General features: G+C 46.2%; 1 long non-coding RNA gene across 1 annotated transcript in view; it reads right to left on the bottom strand.

Annotated features, from left to right (window-relative positions):
* Positions 1 to 15932, bottom strand: part of LOC135090185 (uncharacterized) — a 260934-nt gene that overhangs the window by 10214 nt on the left and 234788 nt on the right. Inside the window, exon 7 of the long non-coding RNA XR_010261819.1 lies at positions 12580 to 12633. This is a non-coding gene — a long non-coding RNA (uncharacterized LOC135090185). The remainder of the gene's footprint in view (positions 1 to 12579; positions 12634 to 15932) is intronic.

The raw sequence follows: 15932 nt of genomic DNA, 5'->3' as shown, positions 1-15932 counted from the left end.
AATGTGACAGATCTACGAGACAGTGAGGGAGAGCCGCCATGGACGCTGGCCTTGATGCGTGGCTGAGCAAGGCCCTGGACGCCCGGGACAGAGGCCTCCCCATCCCTGAGGCGTACAACAAGCCCTTGGTGCCAACAGCAGTGCCACATAAACGTGAGCGGGGTGACCCTCTTGATGAGAAACCCGCGCCCAAACGCAGCAGAGCAGTGAGGGCAGCCACGACATCGGAGATCCAAAGGAAAGGTCGAGGCAGGGCAGCGCTCGGCCGACAATTGCAGACAGGGTGCGCTAAGAAGCTGGAGAATTGTCCTTACGAAGAAAATCCGTTAAGGAACTTCAAGCAGATCCCCATCAAGCGGGACGGCCCCTCACCGAGCCCCACCGAGTCCTCCTTTGTGCTGACTGACGATGAGTCTATGGACGAGGGCGATATGGACGCCGTGGAGGGCCGGTGGAGGGACGCCTGCCACCCACTCGAGGCCATCTGCGAGGACCAGATCCTGGCACGTGAGGCGCTTGACGCCGCACTGAAGAAGAGAATGCCTGCGGGGAGCAAGAAGTACAAGAAGGGAAAGAAAGATGGCACGCCTGAGGAGACGATCAAGTTTACAGGAATCTCTGCTGGTGAGCAGCGGCGGCGGCTGGAATACAAGATGAGTGAGCGTTTGAGCAGGCGGCGCGAGACGATCCCGATGGCGATGGCAGTGAGGCGGCCGGTGCAGGAAGCTGAACCGGGAAAAGAGAAGTATGAGTACCGCTTCTTGGGCTACAAACTGGACCTGAAGGACGGCTTGAGCGGCGACGCGCAGATATCGAGTCTACTGGAGGCGAAGGAGCAGCAGTGTAGCCCTGCCACTAGGGCGAGGAAGCACAAGGAGTGGCTGAAAAAGCTGGTGTATGAAATGGACGCTTCCGCGGCCCCGTCAGCTGAGTTTCAGCGCCAGGACGCCGCAGAAGAACAAACCATGTCCTCAGGAGACACAGGAGGGCAATCCCCCTCGCCGCCCGTGCGTGCCAGGACGAAGCGGTCGGAGTGTAACAGGAAAGGCGAGGGTCTAATTCGCGGCAGCTCCTCTAATTCCGATTCCTCCTCCCCATCGCACTCCCACGTTCATTCTTTTCCCAGCGACGCCTCTCGTCGCTCTTCTCACACCGACGTCCCAGGCTCCTCCTCGCCACTCTCCAATACGAAGAGGGACGACTCCCCCCTTCGTCGCGACGCCTTCGAAGACGATGTCACCTTCCTCGACCCTGCCTCATCATCTTCAGTCCCAGACCTCTCAGGAGACCAAATCGGGAATGGCGTCCCAAAATGGGACGCTTTCGAGAAGTATCCTGAGATAATTGATCTAAAGAACTGGGAGCAGGAGAAGCAACCGTTAGGCTGGGATGGCGAATCAGCCTTGGAGCAGTTCCAGCACGAGTATGAAAAGTACAAGGCGAAGAACCGCGTAGGTGCGCCCTTCTGGGAGGAGCTGCGCCGCAGTGTGCCTTCCTTCGGGTTTGACCGGGCGAGGGAGGATAAGTTTTTCGTCGGGTACGACGAGGATGGGAAGGAGGTGAGGTACACGGACGAGCGGTTCATGGAGAGACGGATCAGAGAGAATCAGGTGCTGGAGTACCAGGCGGAGTGCAGGCGACTGTTGGAAGAGCAGGACCGCTGTGACAGGGAGCTGGGGCGGCAGGACAAGCAACAGGAAGAGGAGCAGGAGCGAGCAAGCGCTGCCGAAAAGAGGAAGCAGGGAAGGGAGCATATCTCCTACGTGGGAGAGAAGAAAAGCGTGTGGTGGAAGGCAGGCTTCCGTGGAGTGGCCGTGGAGCTGAAGAACTTGGTGCTGGAGAACGACCAGGTTGTGTGTATGGTGGGGCGCAGCGCACCGCGGCGAGGTGGAACGAAGGTGAAGAGTCAGAGTGACGTGCACCACGAGATACTGGCCTTGGCCAAGACGCTTAGGCTGGGTCGTGACAAGCAGCGCTGCTCAGAGAAGAAGCAGCGTTGTGGTGCACACATTGATCGTTGTGCTAAGAAGAGCGGCTGCCTGGCACATGCTGGGGCAGAATGTAGAGCTGAGATTGACAATAAGTGTGGCAGTGAACCAGAAAAAGACCTCTTTGGTGATGCTGAGGACAGCGTGGGCGACGACATCTTCCAGGGAGACCTCGAGGGATGGAGTGTGGCAGAGTCGGGCGATGCCAGAAAGAGAGAGAGGCAGAAGGGCAACGAGACAAGCAAATCCCCTGCTGTTGATAAGGAATCTGGAGACGGCGACAAGGACGATAAGAAAGACGATGGCGACAGCCTCATGGCAATCCTGAGGACCGTTTCGGAGGCTGAGACAGCAAGGAAGGCAAAGAAGGTGGACAAGAGCAAGGACAGGAGCGATCGTGACTGGGGACAGTACCTGCAGGAGATGGAGGACAAGAAGAGGAAGAAGCAGCAGGAGGAGGAGGAACGATGCAAGCAGGTGATCTTCTCCCAGTCGCTTGAGTTCGCGAAGCAGGAAGAGGAGAGGAAGAGAGAGGAGAAGAGGGCGAGGATGCTGGATGATCTCGAGACAATGGACAGAGAGATGCGTCTGCTGCTGGAGGACCTCGAGGGGCGTGACTCTAGTGACGGGGAGTGAGCAGAAGACGACAATATCATGTAGTTGTAAGTATTTGCCCCAAAAAATATGAAGGAAATATCCAGCTGTACTTAAATGCCAGAAAGACGATATAAGTCAAGAAAATGTAGTTATAGGAGTCTTAAGAAAAAAAAAAATTAAAAATATGTAGACGTAGATATTGATTGCAATATCTATCTATTTTACACTGTATGTACTGCAATACAATGTGACAAGGATATTATTAATAAAAGAAAAAAATATCTAAATTTGTTTCCATCTTTTTCTCAGTTCAACTAAAAATTCACAAACTGGCCACTTTTCTGATCATACATTTCTGAGAGAGAGAGAGAGAGAGAGAGAGAGAGAGAGAGAGAGAGAGAGAGAGAGAGAGAGAGAGAGAGAGAGAGAGAGAGAGAGAGAGAGAGAGAGAGAGAGAGAGAGAGAGAGAGAGAGAGAGAGAGAGAGAGAGAGACCCCTGACTCTAAAAAACACAAAAAAAAAACATGAAATTCTCCCGGCCAGTACCTCCAACAGCAGAAATAGAAGAAACAAAAACCTCACATCCCATCACCCAATATACATATACAACCTGTTAATAAAAACCCACTGACGTTAGACTAAAATGAACTTGAATTTAATTTTCTCTGTCTGGCTAGTGGAGAAATGTGCAGGTCACTTTTAGCGGCGCCTCGAGTGTTATCGGGAGAGTGGTGGCCGCTGCATTCCACCTGACGCGGGACACTGAAACATACGATACCAGTGGCAGTGCAGAGGCAATTTTACGTCAGAGGTCCTGGAGGTGTCGGGTGTGAGTGGGTCTCTCAGAAATAGCATATCAGGACTGCAGGCACACCGCAAGCCAGGGCAGACCGTCAGGCGGCGCAGTCAGTTGACATGTCACGACGGGTGTCAGAAGTTTAGTTTCACCTTTGACGATTCGTTGCCTGTTTGTGTTCACATCTCCGTACCTTTCACTTTCTGGAGGTTTTTCCCTAGCAAGAGTGGTTTCGTTACTCGTTTCAACAATAAGTAATGGAAAGTTTGCATATACGTAGATTTAAAAATATGTAAAAAAATGTATTCTCATATAGATTGGCAGATACCTGGAATGAACTCAGTGATCAGGTTTTTAGGTAGCTTTAAAAACTAGATAAATTTATGGATAGGGATGAATATAAATAGGTAAGCGTTATACCAGAACTACCACGTATAGACCTGCTGGCTTTTTCGAGTTTCTCTTATTTTCTTAAGTCCTTAGGTTCTTATTCATCTAAAACGTATTATAACTACAGGAGCTCATGCATTAAACAAGCCATATAGCTAAAGCCAAGTGTAAGCCTGATTTCCATTTACATTTTCACTTTTTTTCTTCCAGTTTTAGTGCTACGACAGACGACCAGAACTGTCAGGATAGCCACGTTACCTTGCACAATTTTTCAGAAAGTGTCGCCTCTGCCCCCACGCCCCGCCCCAACAGGCAGCAGCAGCGCCACAGGTACAGGAACACGTGGCAGGGCGACTCCCGCGAGACTAAGAGCGGTATCGAGGCAATGTTCCGGTTAAATGGAGGGCCCCGCCACGCTCCACGGTGCCCGATGTGCCTTGTCATGTTCCACTCTCTCCTGTGTCACTCCATTCTGATGCGCCATTGTTCCTCCGTTCCACTGGATAATTTTTTGCACCTCCATTCTTCCAGTAATATAAGACATGCCTTCTCTTCCTTTTTCTCTTAATGCCTCTTATTATCTTTCCCTTTTATTTCCTTATGCACTTTTATTTCACGTTTTTTCCGTTTAATTTCTCCTCCACCATCATCTTCCACTTTCCATTTTTCCTCGTGATTGCTTGATGTCAACAGGGCGACTTGGAAAGATTGGAGAAGAGGGGAGCAGGAGGCCTGGCGTGGGGATGGAGGGGACAGGGAGCAAGGGTAGTGGGGGGAGGGAAAAGGGACGGAAGGATAAAGGAGGGTGACCAAGGTGATGAAGTGTGTATGGAGATGAGAAAGCATGGGATGAGGAGGAGGAGGAGGAGGAGGAGGAGGAGGAGAAAAAAAGAAAAAAAAGTTAGTAAAAAAAAGTTAAGAACGAGAGAAAAAAAAACAAATAAAAAACGCAATAAAGAACAAGAAATAACGAGAAAAGTACAGAGAAGAAAAAAAAAAGAAACAGGAGAAGTAAAAACGGGCCAAGGAAGACGTAACCAAAGAGAAAACACAAAAGGAAACAAAAATTAAAATAAAACACGAAGAAAGAAGAAAAAAAAAACAAGCAAAACAAGACAAAAAACACGGAAGAAACAGAGGAGAAGAGGACGGCGGTGATGATGGCGGCTGTTGAGGTGATGATGCTAATACAGAGGTAACGGAGAAAGGGGAAAACATCCTGTCCCTTACCTTACATACTTCCACCACAGCCATGATTATTGTGGGCATCGGTAGGCATAAGACTGACTACAGACCTAAGTGCAGAGAGAGAGAGAGAGAGAGAGAGAGAGAGAGAGAGAGAGAGAGAGAGAGAGAGAGAGAGAGAGAGAGAGAGAGAGAGAGAGAGAGAGAGAGAGAGAGAGAGAGAGAGAGAGAGAGAGAGAGAGAGAGAGAGAGAGAGAGAGAGAGAGAGAGAGACGCTTGAGAAATGACAGTAAGAGGAATAAAAAGGATACAAAGGAACATAAAGGAAGTCTGAATAGCAAGACATTGAGGTCATTACTAGGATGTTTGGGTAACTACTCTATTATTACTGAGAGAGACAGGAGGAGGAGGAGGAGGAGGAGGAGGAGGAGTAGGAGGAGGAGGAGGAGGAGGAGTAGGAGGAGGAGGAGGAGGAGGAGTATTAAGATGCAGAATGAGAGTTTCATCGGTAAGCATAATAATGGAGGGAAAGCTCTCTCTCTCTCTCTCTCTCTCTCTCTCTCTCTCTCTCTCTCTCTCTCTCTCTCTCTCTCTCTCTCTCTCTCTCTCTGTAGCTTTGGGAGAGGTGAAGTGGAGAAGAACTTCCTTGAAAAAAATACGAGATGAGGGAAGTATAAAGAGGGTAAAAAGTGTCCGTTGGAAGAAGATAAAGATTAAAAAAATAAATAAAGTGAGTATCTTTTGGAGGGTAGTGGGAGAGTTTGACGGGTTTGATCTGAAGGTAAGTATTTAAAAGATTTGGCTACACAGAAGTTAAGGCAAGAAAAATAGAGCTGGAAAAAAAAAAAGCTGTGAAAGATGACGACGTTGAGAGAGAGAGAGAGAGAGAGAGAGAGAGAGAGAGAGAGAGAGAGAGAGAGAGAGAGAGAGAGAGAGAGAGAGAGAGAGAGAGAGAGAGAGAGAGAGAGAGAGAGAGAGAGAGAGAGAGAGAGAGAGAGAGAGAGAGAGAGAGAGAGAGAGAGAGAGAGAGAGAGAGAGAGAGAGAGAGAGAGAGAGAGAGAGAGAGAGAGAGAGAGAGAGAGAGAGAGAAAATAAAGAATAACAAACAAGGGAGACAAAAAAACACATAAGAAACACAAATCACACACACACACACAAAGGAAAGTGAAAAAACAGACAAACAAACAAACAAACAAACCATAAAAAAAGAAAAATAATAAAATATAAACGAAATAAAAAAAAAGAGGCAACGAATAACAAGAAACACTAAGAAAAACTGAAGAAGCAGAAAGACTAAAGTCCCAGCTGAGGAAGTATATGTAACATTGTGGAGGAAATAACAGGGAAGAAGGAAAGTAGAGGGCGGTAACAAAGGGGATATCTTTGAGGGGTAGTCTCCGGGGAGGGGTGACGTGCAGGGGAAGGACAGAAGGGGAGATGCCGCCCTTAGAGAGAACCTTGGGGGGAGTGGGAGATGAGAAGGGAAGAACATAAGGGAGAAAGGACGTAGGAGAGGGTAGGGAGGGGAAATTGAGGAAGGTATGGTGGGAGAAAGGGAGGGAAAGAGGGAAGAGAAAAAGAGAGGAGTGATGGAAGTAAGTGACCATGAAGACGTTGAGTAAAGAAATGGGTATGGATGAGAGAGAGAGAGAGAGAGAGAGAGAGAGAGAGAGAGAGAGAGAGAGAGAGAGAGAGAGAGAGAGAGAGAGAGAGAGAGAGAGAGAGAGAGAGAGAGAGAGAGAGAGAGAGAGAGAGAGAGAGAGAGAGAGAGAGAGAGAGAGAGAGAGAGACGGACAGACAGAGAGGCATAGAAACGAGAAGTGATGGACAAAAATATGGCGCGAGAAGTGGGTGAGGAAAGAAGAAGAGGAGGAGAACCTAGTATCTAAAGAAAAAAAAGAAGAGCTTATGGGGGCAGCAGAGGCGGCGTGAGGAGCGAACCGATGGATGAAAACAGTTCATGTGAGTTTGAAGGAAAGAAAGTGTACGGGAATGTGGTGAATGGTTGGGAGGTAAGAAGTGCATACGGTACTTAGAGACAAACGCGGCGCAGAGGACAGACAAAGAAGAAAGGGAAGATAAACAAGGGGGAGAAGAAAGACGCAGCACCAACACCTCAAACCCGTCGAATCTTTTAGACAGACAGCGAAAGCCTCAGAATATTTCATTACAACACTTTCCAAACTTTATGAAGAGGTCAATTTCCAAGTTTTTTTTACAAAGAGAATGGCAAACAAAAATTCGGTAAGTGTGATAGAAAGGTAAGGGATTGAAGTAAAGGTACGGTGAAGCCAACCACTTTTATCACTTTCTTGTCCCTTTTTCTTTTCTATTTAGGCCTAAAGAGGGTAGCGTAGGCCTGAAGTTTGTTGCAGCAGGGCCCTGGAGGGAAGAAGAAAAAGGGAGAGTAAAACAGAAAGAGGAGAGGAGAGGAGAGAGATGGAAGACGAGAAGGGAGGTGGCGAAGCGGAAGGGGGAAGGGGGAAAGCTACGGGTTCTCTCAGAAATTGAACTCCTTCTTTGATCACTGCCTCTTCGCCCTCAAGCCCTCCTGCTCCACACACACGCTCCAGGGCCTCCTTCTGTCGCTGCCGCCGCCTCGCCCCGCTCCGTCACCGTCACGCTCAACCCGTTTATAGCCACTCGTGCCGCCACTCGCTAGGACGGCAATTTTCTTTACCACTGCAGCCCATTGATCGCTCTTGTCACCTCTATCGTCGCCAGTAACATGACCATATTTCACTTAGTCGCCACCGCCCGTCTCTCAAAGCCACGCTACTGACGCCGCTGATACTAATACACTACGCCGGCTCTGTTAAAGTCATTTGCGCCACTGATATCAATACCCTAATCCGTCTCTCTCTCAAAGCCACCGACGTCACTGCTACCAATACAATACCAATACTGCTTAAGTAATAGCACACTTCTGTACTTTTCATTTTAGCTACATAAGTATCGAATCGAACGCAATCCTCTGTCACGTCACTCATGTCAGCCACATCAATAAGACACGTACTCCATTCCATCCTTCTACTACTTCTAAGACTATCATTCTACATCATCACCATCATCATCACTCCTCCACCTACTGCATCTCACTCCTCTGGCAATCATTTCGACCATATCAACACTCCATCAACTTCATTTTGTTCTTCTACCACTCATCTCAACCATATCAACACTCCACCTACCAAATCTCACTCTTCTGCTACTCAACCACATCCAACGCTCCACCAGTTACCACCACACCGCCGCACACCAATCTCAACCACATCAAACATCGCCTCACATCTCTACCACTCACAGACCAAGCTACAGCTCCATTCCCCCCAAAAAAGTAATTTCTCCTTAACCTATAAGGAAGAAAGAGCACCACCACCACCACATCACCACCACCACTACAACATCACCACTACCACCACCACCACAACCATCATCACAGCCACCACTCACAGGCCACAGTAATCAAATAAACCTTGAGGGGAAAGTGAAAGACGGAGAGGGAAAAAAGAAACAAGTAGAAATGTTTTCCCTTATAGATCGACAGTTTTCTTATCCTTGTGTTTGTGGATTGGAGTCTTTGGTGATGTGTGCGTGGTTGTTATTCTTCTCAGTCAGGTAAAGGTAAGGAGGTGAGGAAGTGGTGCAGGTGAGGAAGTGATGCAGGTAAGAAGGTAATGTAGGTGAGCTCGAGGCGTCCTGTGGTGTAGTAGTGTTGTAATCATAGGAAGTGTAAAGGCCGAGGGTTAGCAGCTTCCTTCAATATTGGGATTTATTATAGGGGAGGATGAAGATTGATCGGACTTGTGTGTGTATGGAGAGAGAGAGAGAGAGAGAGAGAGAGAGAGAGAGAGAGAGAGAGAGAGAGAGAGAGAGAGAGAGAGAGAGAGAGAGAGAGAGAGAGAGAGAGAGAGAGAGAGAGAGAGAGAGAGATATATGCCGTCATTATATTTTTCTCTTGCAACATCTGACAATACTTGATATCTCTCAACATTAAAAAAAAAACATTTACGAAAAAAAAAATCTCACATCCCTTCTTTTATTTACAAATGCTCCTCGACCTTCGTCTTTGTCCTCGTCATTCCACTAGTCATTCTCTATATCGTCGTCCTCCTCGTCATTGTACTTGTTTTCGTCGTCATTTACTAATCACTGTCTACATCATCGTCATCACCGTCAGCATCCCCATTCTCGTCGTCATTCTACTAGTCATCACCATCAACAACCTCGCCACTCCATTAATCACCATAACATCATCGTCCTTCCCGTCATTCCACCAGTCCTTGTTTTCATTCTACAAGTCATCATCAAACTCTCGTCCTCTTTTTCATCCCACTAGTCATCAAAACATCCACTTCTTCCTCGTCACTGAGTCATCATCGTCATCACCCTTGTCCTCCTCGTCTTTCCTGCCCTCGTTTTCATTCCAATAGACATCATGAAAATCTATCCCTCCTCTTCATTTCACTAGTCATCACAATATCCTCGTCCCAATTTTCTTTATCCCACAAGTTCTCATCATCAAAATCCTCCTTATTCTTCCTTCTCCTTGTCCTCCTCCTCGCCCTCCTCGTCCTTCACAGCAGCAGCCTCCCTCCCATCTCCTCCAGGGTGTCGGCAGCGAAGTTTGCACCTCTGAAAAACCTTCTAGAGACTCGATTACATTATCAAGGGAGGTGAAAAATGGGAGGGCCTCTATTACCAAAGTCCGCGGAAAATCTATCGATACATCATGGACTGGAGGGTGCGGCAGGGTGGCAGGGTGGCGCTGTCCCTTTGGAGGAGGAGGAGGAGGAGGAGGAGGAGGAGGAGGAGGATGAAGGAAGAGGAATAGGATGAAAGTGACTCAGTGTTTGGTGATTAGAAAGCTGCGGAGGAAGTGAGCAGAGAGAGGCAGAATAAAACAATACAACGCAAGGGAACATGGAGCTAACGAGAAACTGTAAATTTAATTGTCCATAACGAGATTAGGCGGTGATGGAAGTGTGTGTGTGTGTGTGTGTGTGTGTGTGTGTGTGTGTGTGTGTGTGTGTGTGTGTGTGTGTGTGTGGTGGGGTGTGAAAAAGAAAGTGATGGAGAGAGAGAGAGAGAGAGAGAGAGAGAGAGAGAGAGAGAGAGAGAGAGAGAGAGAGAGAGAGAGAGAGAGAGAGAGAGAGAGAGAGAGAGAGAGAGAGAGAGAGAGAGAGAGAGAGAGAGAGAGAGAGAGAGGATTTGAAGAAAAATGACAAAAAAAATAATGAAATAAGTAAAAAAAACAACAACACACACACACACACACACACACGAAGGAGCAAGCAAAATAAAATATAACCAAAATAAGAAAAAAAGAAAGAAGAAAATAATCGGATAAGTATGAACAACATTACTTTTTTCATTTAAAGAAGCATAAAGTCGAGAAAATAGATGAGTTACACTTCAAATGATGGTTACTGAAGATGTGGGTGAGAGAGATGCGAGGTTGGGCTGGGTTGGGCGGGACTGGGCAGGAGTGGCGGAGGATTGGGCGGGAACAGAGCACCACCAGAGCCCGCCAGATGTAGCCGTCAAAGAACTGATTTATGGTCCACAGCCTTGGGAAGCTGTTGCCTCTCCTTGGCTTAACACAGATTCTTATCTCGCCCTCTTCAACCTTGGTTCAAACTCTCTTTCTGTCTCTTCCTGTCTCTGTCTGTTTGTTTGTCTGTCTCTTCCCTGTCTGTCTGCCTCTGTTTATGTGTCTATCTGTTTCCTTGTCTGTTTGCTTGTTTGTCTGTGTTTATCTGTCTGTCTGTCTGTGTCTGTCTCTGTCTGTCACTGTCTACCTGTCTGTTTGTGTAGAAAGTAAGTTTTTTCTTACTATTGAAATATGGAAAGAATTGGCGGATATAAGACGAGAAAATATGATGATGGCAATATTCTCTCTCTCTCTCTCTCTCTCTCTCTCTCTCTCTCTCTCTCTCTCTCTCTCTCTCTCTCTGCCAGCCTCCTCTTCTCCTCGCCACTCTCCCTCTCTGTTTGACATTCTCCGCTCTTTTCTGAATGCTTGTCTCGTTTCCCTGTCCTATCCATCGCCGGCCTGCACATTCACACACACACACACACACACACACACACACACACACACACACACACACACACACACACACACACACACACACACACACACACACACACACGATAACAACAACTCTCTTTTACTCTCCCTTTTCACACCTCGCCACGCCGCCTGCCTGCCTTCCTACCACGTCCTCTTCTCTTACTGCGTTGCCTTCGGAGATAAAATAAGGAAAAAGTTAATCCGGCTTAGGTTTCTGAGAAGCAGCGAGAGTTTAAAAATATTTCTTCGCGAGGAATACCGAAATAGAATAACACTACACCGTGCTAGGGAAAAGAAAAGTACTAAACGTGAGTGAAAGGAAATGCAAGGGATAGTCGAGTTAGATTAGATTAGGTTAGGTTAGTCGAGTAGGAGTGAGTATAAGATGGCAGATAATTCAAGATACTCAGAACGTCAAGAGAGATAGTCGAATAGGGGTGAACGTAAGATAGAGTAGATAAGTTGATAATTAAAAGCACTCAAAGCGTGGAAATCTACATAGAGGCATGGATGTGGAGTCATTAGCAACAATTAAGGTGCTGTACATCCCTTAAGAGCTTCTTACCTGCCGTCACGACCAAAGGGGACCGACTGAGTAAAGCCATAAGGCCACACCCGTAAAGCACACAGCGGCAGGCACTTCGACGCTACTTGCCTCCAGAAATATAATTCATCAGGACCATAAAAGCAGCGCACGAAGGAAAGCAAACAATAACAGAAGCGAGGTAAAATAAACATCAGGTGTTGTAATGCGATATCCAAGAGGGACTAACGATACAAATCAAGGGAGGTAAAAATAAACACCAGATTCTATAATAAGTACGATTTCTAAGAGGGACCAACGATGCAAATCAAGGGAGGTAAAAGTAAACATCAGGTGTAATACGATTTCTAAGAGGGACTAACGATAAAACTCAGACTTATGAACGCTTGCACTTAAAGGCCACGAGGTAGGGAGGCTGATTCAGGGATTGAGCCGAGCGATTTGGCTGCCGTGGCCGCGTCAATACTCGCCTCGCCGCGCCGTTGAAGTGAGCTCTGGAAATCCTTACAAATTAGACTTCGCAAGTTTCGACTTCTTGGTGAAAGGGTGGAAGCAGGTGCGTGTGTCTGGGAGAGAGAGAGAGAGAGAGAGAGAGAGAGAGAGAGAGAGAGAGAGAGAGAGAGAGAGAGAGAGAGAGAGAGAGAGAGAGAGAGAGAGAGAGAGAGAGAGAGACATTGTGCTGGCAGAGGTTCAAGGTCAAACAGTTCAGTGTCCCCTAGAGTCCTAACACGCCCCCACTGCCACGCTCCAACACACACACACACACACACACACACACACACACACACACACACACACACACACACACACACACACACACCAACCCAAAATAAAACAAAAGAAAAAGCGAAGGAAACACGAAAAAAAAGAAACACACCAACACAGCCAAACAAAAAGACAAAGGAAAGACAAGTAATACCACAAACCAAAGGAGGACGATAAAAACTGACAATAATAGCAATAATAACGATAAAAAAACAACCCATCATAGCTCAACACTGACCTGGATGTTGCTGGTGAGGTTAAGTCCTGGAGGCTCAGACCAGGGCGAGACTCTCTGTCGGGGCAAGAAAGTTGTTTGTGTCAGCGAGATGATGGATAGAGGCGACAGTTGGTTCCTGGTGGGTGGGAGGGACGAAAGGGAAGAAGGAGGGGGAGGGAGGGAGGAAGGAAGGAAGGAAGGAAGGAAGGAAAGAAGGAAGGAAGGAAGGAACGAAGGGAGTGGAGAAGGAGGGGAAATGGTGTTAGGGAGGGAGAGAACGAAAGGAGAGATGGTAGGAGGGTTGATGAAATTGGGAGCTGAAATTGAGGACACTAGATGAGAATGGTACACACACACACACACACACACACACACACACACACACACACACACACACACACACACACACACACACACACACACTCACATTCACATTCACACACACAGAAGGGTAAACAGATTAGCCTCGAGTCACACTTCACCTTTAATTAGCAACGAAGAGTAGCAAAGAGTCAAGGTGAGGTGACACGATAAGTCTCTCTCTCTCTCTCTCTCTCTCTCTCTCTCTCTCTCTCTCTGTCTATTAATAGTTATACCTGCAAAGTTTCATCAGGACAGCTTTGGATACGTGACGATACAAATGAACTGAGCACAATGATCTTAGTAATGAAATGCGAGTCGTAAAACCAGTAGACTTTAAGGTAAATATTATTCATGTCTCGGGATGCTTCTAATGAGCAATGATGATAAATAATTACCCACTTATATTTCATGAAAGGAGGTGTTATGAAATAAAATTAATTTTTATATAAGTGTTGCTAAATAATTCACAGCTTATGATTAAGAATGAAGAGGAATGTGCCAGCCTTACGCCGGTCACCTTGATTTTGTTTATCTTCCTTGCTCCACTCTCCATTCCGTAATCGGCTTAGTCGCGCGGCAGCCTCTGTGGCGGCAAGCATTCTTAGTACACAGACCTTCCCTTCTCTTAGTTGGTGTGTTGGCATATACATGTTGAGACGCATTTAACATTCGTCTCTGGTATGCTTTAATATTATGTTAGTGTGAGACTGAATGAAAGTGTTGTGAGCTAAAATCGGCGTAGGTGGGATGGCATTTCCCTCTTGAGACACGTTTACATTCGTCTCTCTTGTGCTTTTATGTATCGCTAGTGTGAGATAGTTTATTGATTCACTGCTACAAGAACAGTGAGTAATCCGGCAAAGTGATACGTAAGAGGGATGGTCTCGATACGTTAAACAATGATAAGTAAAAGGTAAGTAAAAGAAAGTGTCTTAGTGAAATACTAGAATACATTTAAGAGTTCTTCTCTGATAATTATCTAATTTTCAGGACTCGATGCACATTAATTATCATGGATGGCAGGCTCCGAAAAAAATATGGATGCTCGTATATGAGAGTAAATCGTGCGTCTATAATTAAATCAAATAGTGAAAATGAGCCATATACGTATATACACACAGTGTGGGTGTGGGTGAGTGATGCAATGCACTCGATGATTTATTGAAGCGAGCCATTAGAGGTTCCATTTGATACTCTTCCTGGTTAAGCTTATCAATCACACAGTCATTATATTTATCTCTACATAAACAACACAGCTTATTAATTAAAAGTTACCAAACAAATTATCTAAATGATATTAATTTTAAATGCGGAAGTAAATACTTTTTTTTTCAGTTTCTTTTCCTGTTTATGGGAAGTAACAGGGACGAGTGTGCCCTCTGATGGTACGTTCCGCTCTTAATCTTACTTGCTCTTAATAATTTCACAGTATTTATGAACGAAGCACATTAATCGTAGTACGTAAACCCTTATCTTCATTAGTAAAAATAAAAATCATAAACACAATCTTCTCCTGCCTCTGAGAGGAAAACAAATGTGCTCTATGGTGGTGTGATCTGCTCTTGATCTTACTTACTCTTAATGCCATCACAGTGTTTATATAAGAAACACATTAATTACTCAACCCCTTATCTTCATTAGTAGAAATTAAACTCAAAAACACATAACCATTTCCCTTCTCGCAATCAGCGGGCAAGACGAGCTAGGCTGCTTATTTCTTAAAGGTGAGTAAAGGCAGAGAAAGATGAAGGAAAAAATAACCAGCCTAATGGACCAAATCAGGTGCGGTAAAATGCCAATATTCGACGCCGGCTGCAGGTGGGTGGAAGTTAGTGAGCAATATCTGTGCTTTATGCGAAGGCGTCCAGTCTCCCTCCAGCCGCCGTGCAGAGGGGGCATGCTTTCTCGGGGGAGGGAGAGAGGGAGAGAGGGAACCCTGAAGGAGAGAAAGGCAGGCAGGGTGAAGGAGAACCAAAACAGGGTGAGAATGAGAGTAGAAAGACTGGGAATGTATGTTTAAGGAGAGTGATAGTCGTGGTCAGAAATCGAGGAAGTTGTACTTGAAATTCCTATTGGTTTTATTTTTTTTTGTATTTTCATAAACCAGAAGTCTTTTGATCAATTTAAAACATAAAAAAATGCGACAACATACAATTTTTAACAGATCGAAGGACTTAAGACTGATGAAAAACTCTGAACACAGTAGAAATTAGTGGAGAGAGAGAGAGAGAGAGAGAGAGAGAGAGAGAGAGAGAGAGAGAGAGAGAGAGAGAGAGAGAGAGAGAGAGAACGTCCTCGTATCGTTTTCTATGCACGACACGCTTCCTCGGCAGTCATCCTTCACCCTGTGTCTCTCCCCCATTCCCTTTGTGATCTGTGTCCCGCCCCACGCCTGATTCGCCAGCGGGATGGGGACGACACGGATGGGGGAAGAAAACTCTGGCATGAGAATATGACTGAGAATACGAGGATACGATCAAAATTTGGTCAACTGAGGTCATTGGCGTTAGGAAACAGAGAGGAAACAGAGAAACAAGAGTAGAAAGACGTTTGATCGAGTTAATAGAACAAGAAGAATGGTTTTAGTAGAGGAGTTTATATTCGTCGTCAAGAGAATGAGGTGTTTCCAAGACGTGTGGCGGGGAATGGAGTACCTGTCTCGAGGTGATGAAAGGTACTGTTCCTGCTGCTGCGAGGTGCTGGGGTGGGTGAGAGAGGAAGGGAAGGGGAGAGGAGGGGAAGAGAAGAGAAGAGGAAAGAGAGAGAGAGAGAGAGAGAGAGAGAGAGAGAGAGAGAGAGAGAGAGAGAGAGAGAGAGAGAGAGAGAGAGAGAGAGAGAGAGAGAGAGAGAGAGAGAGAGAGAAATGAAAAAAAATAACAACTATACATTTTAATTAATCTTATATTCTCGAACACGTACATTCAAATATCGACCTACTAAAGCCCATCTCAAGCTCTTTAACTTCAGATTACACTGATAAAATTGCTGATATACATTATATTACCCAACAA

The sequence above is a fragment of the Scylla paramamosain genome, chromosome 3, assembly GCF_035594125.1.
Source record: "Scylla paramamosain isolate STU-SP2022 chromosome 3, ASM3559412v1, whole genome shotgun sequence".
Classification (NCBI taxonomy): Eukaryota; Metazoa; Arthropoda; class Malacostraca; order Decapoda; family Portunidae; genus Scylla; species Scylla paramamosain.
Note: the sequence above shows the minus strand (reverse complement) of the source record. Positions and strands in the feature narration are given on the sequence as shown.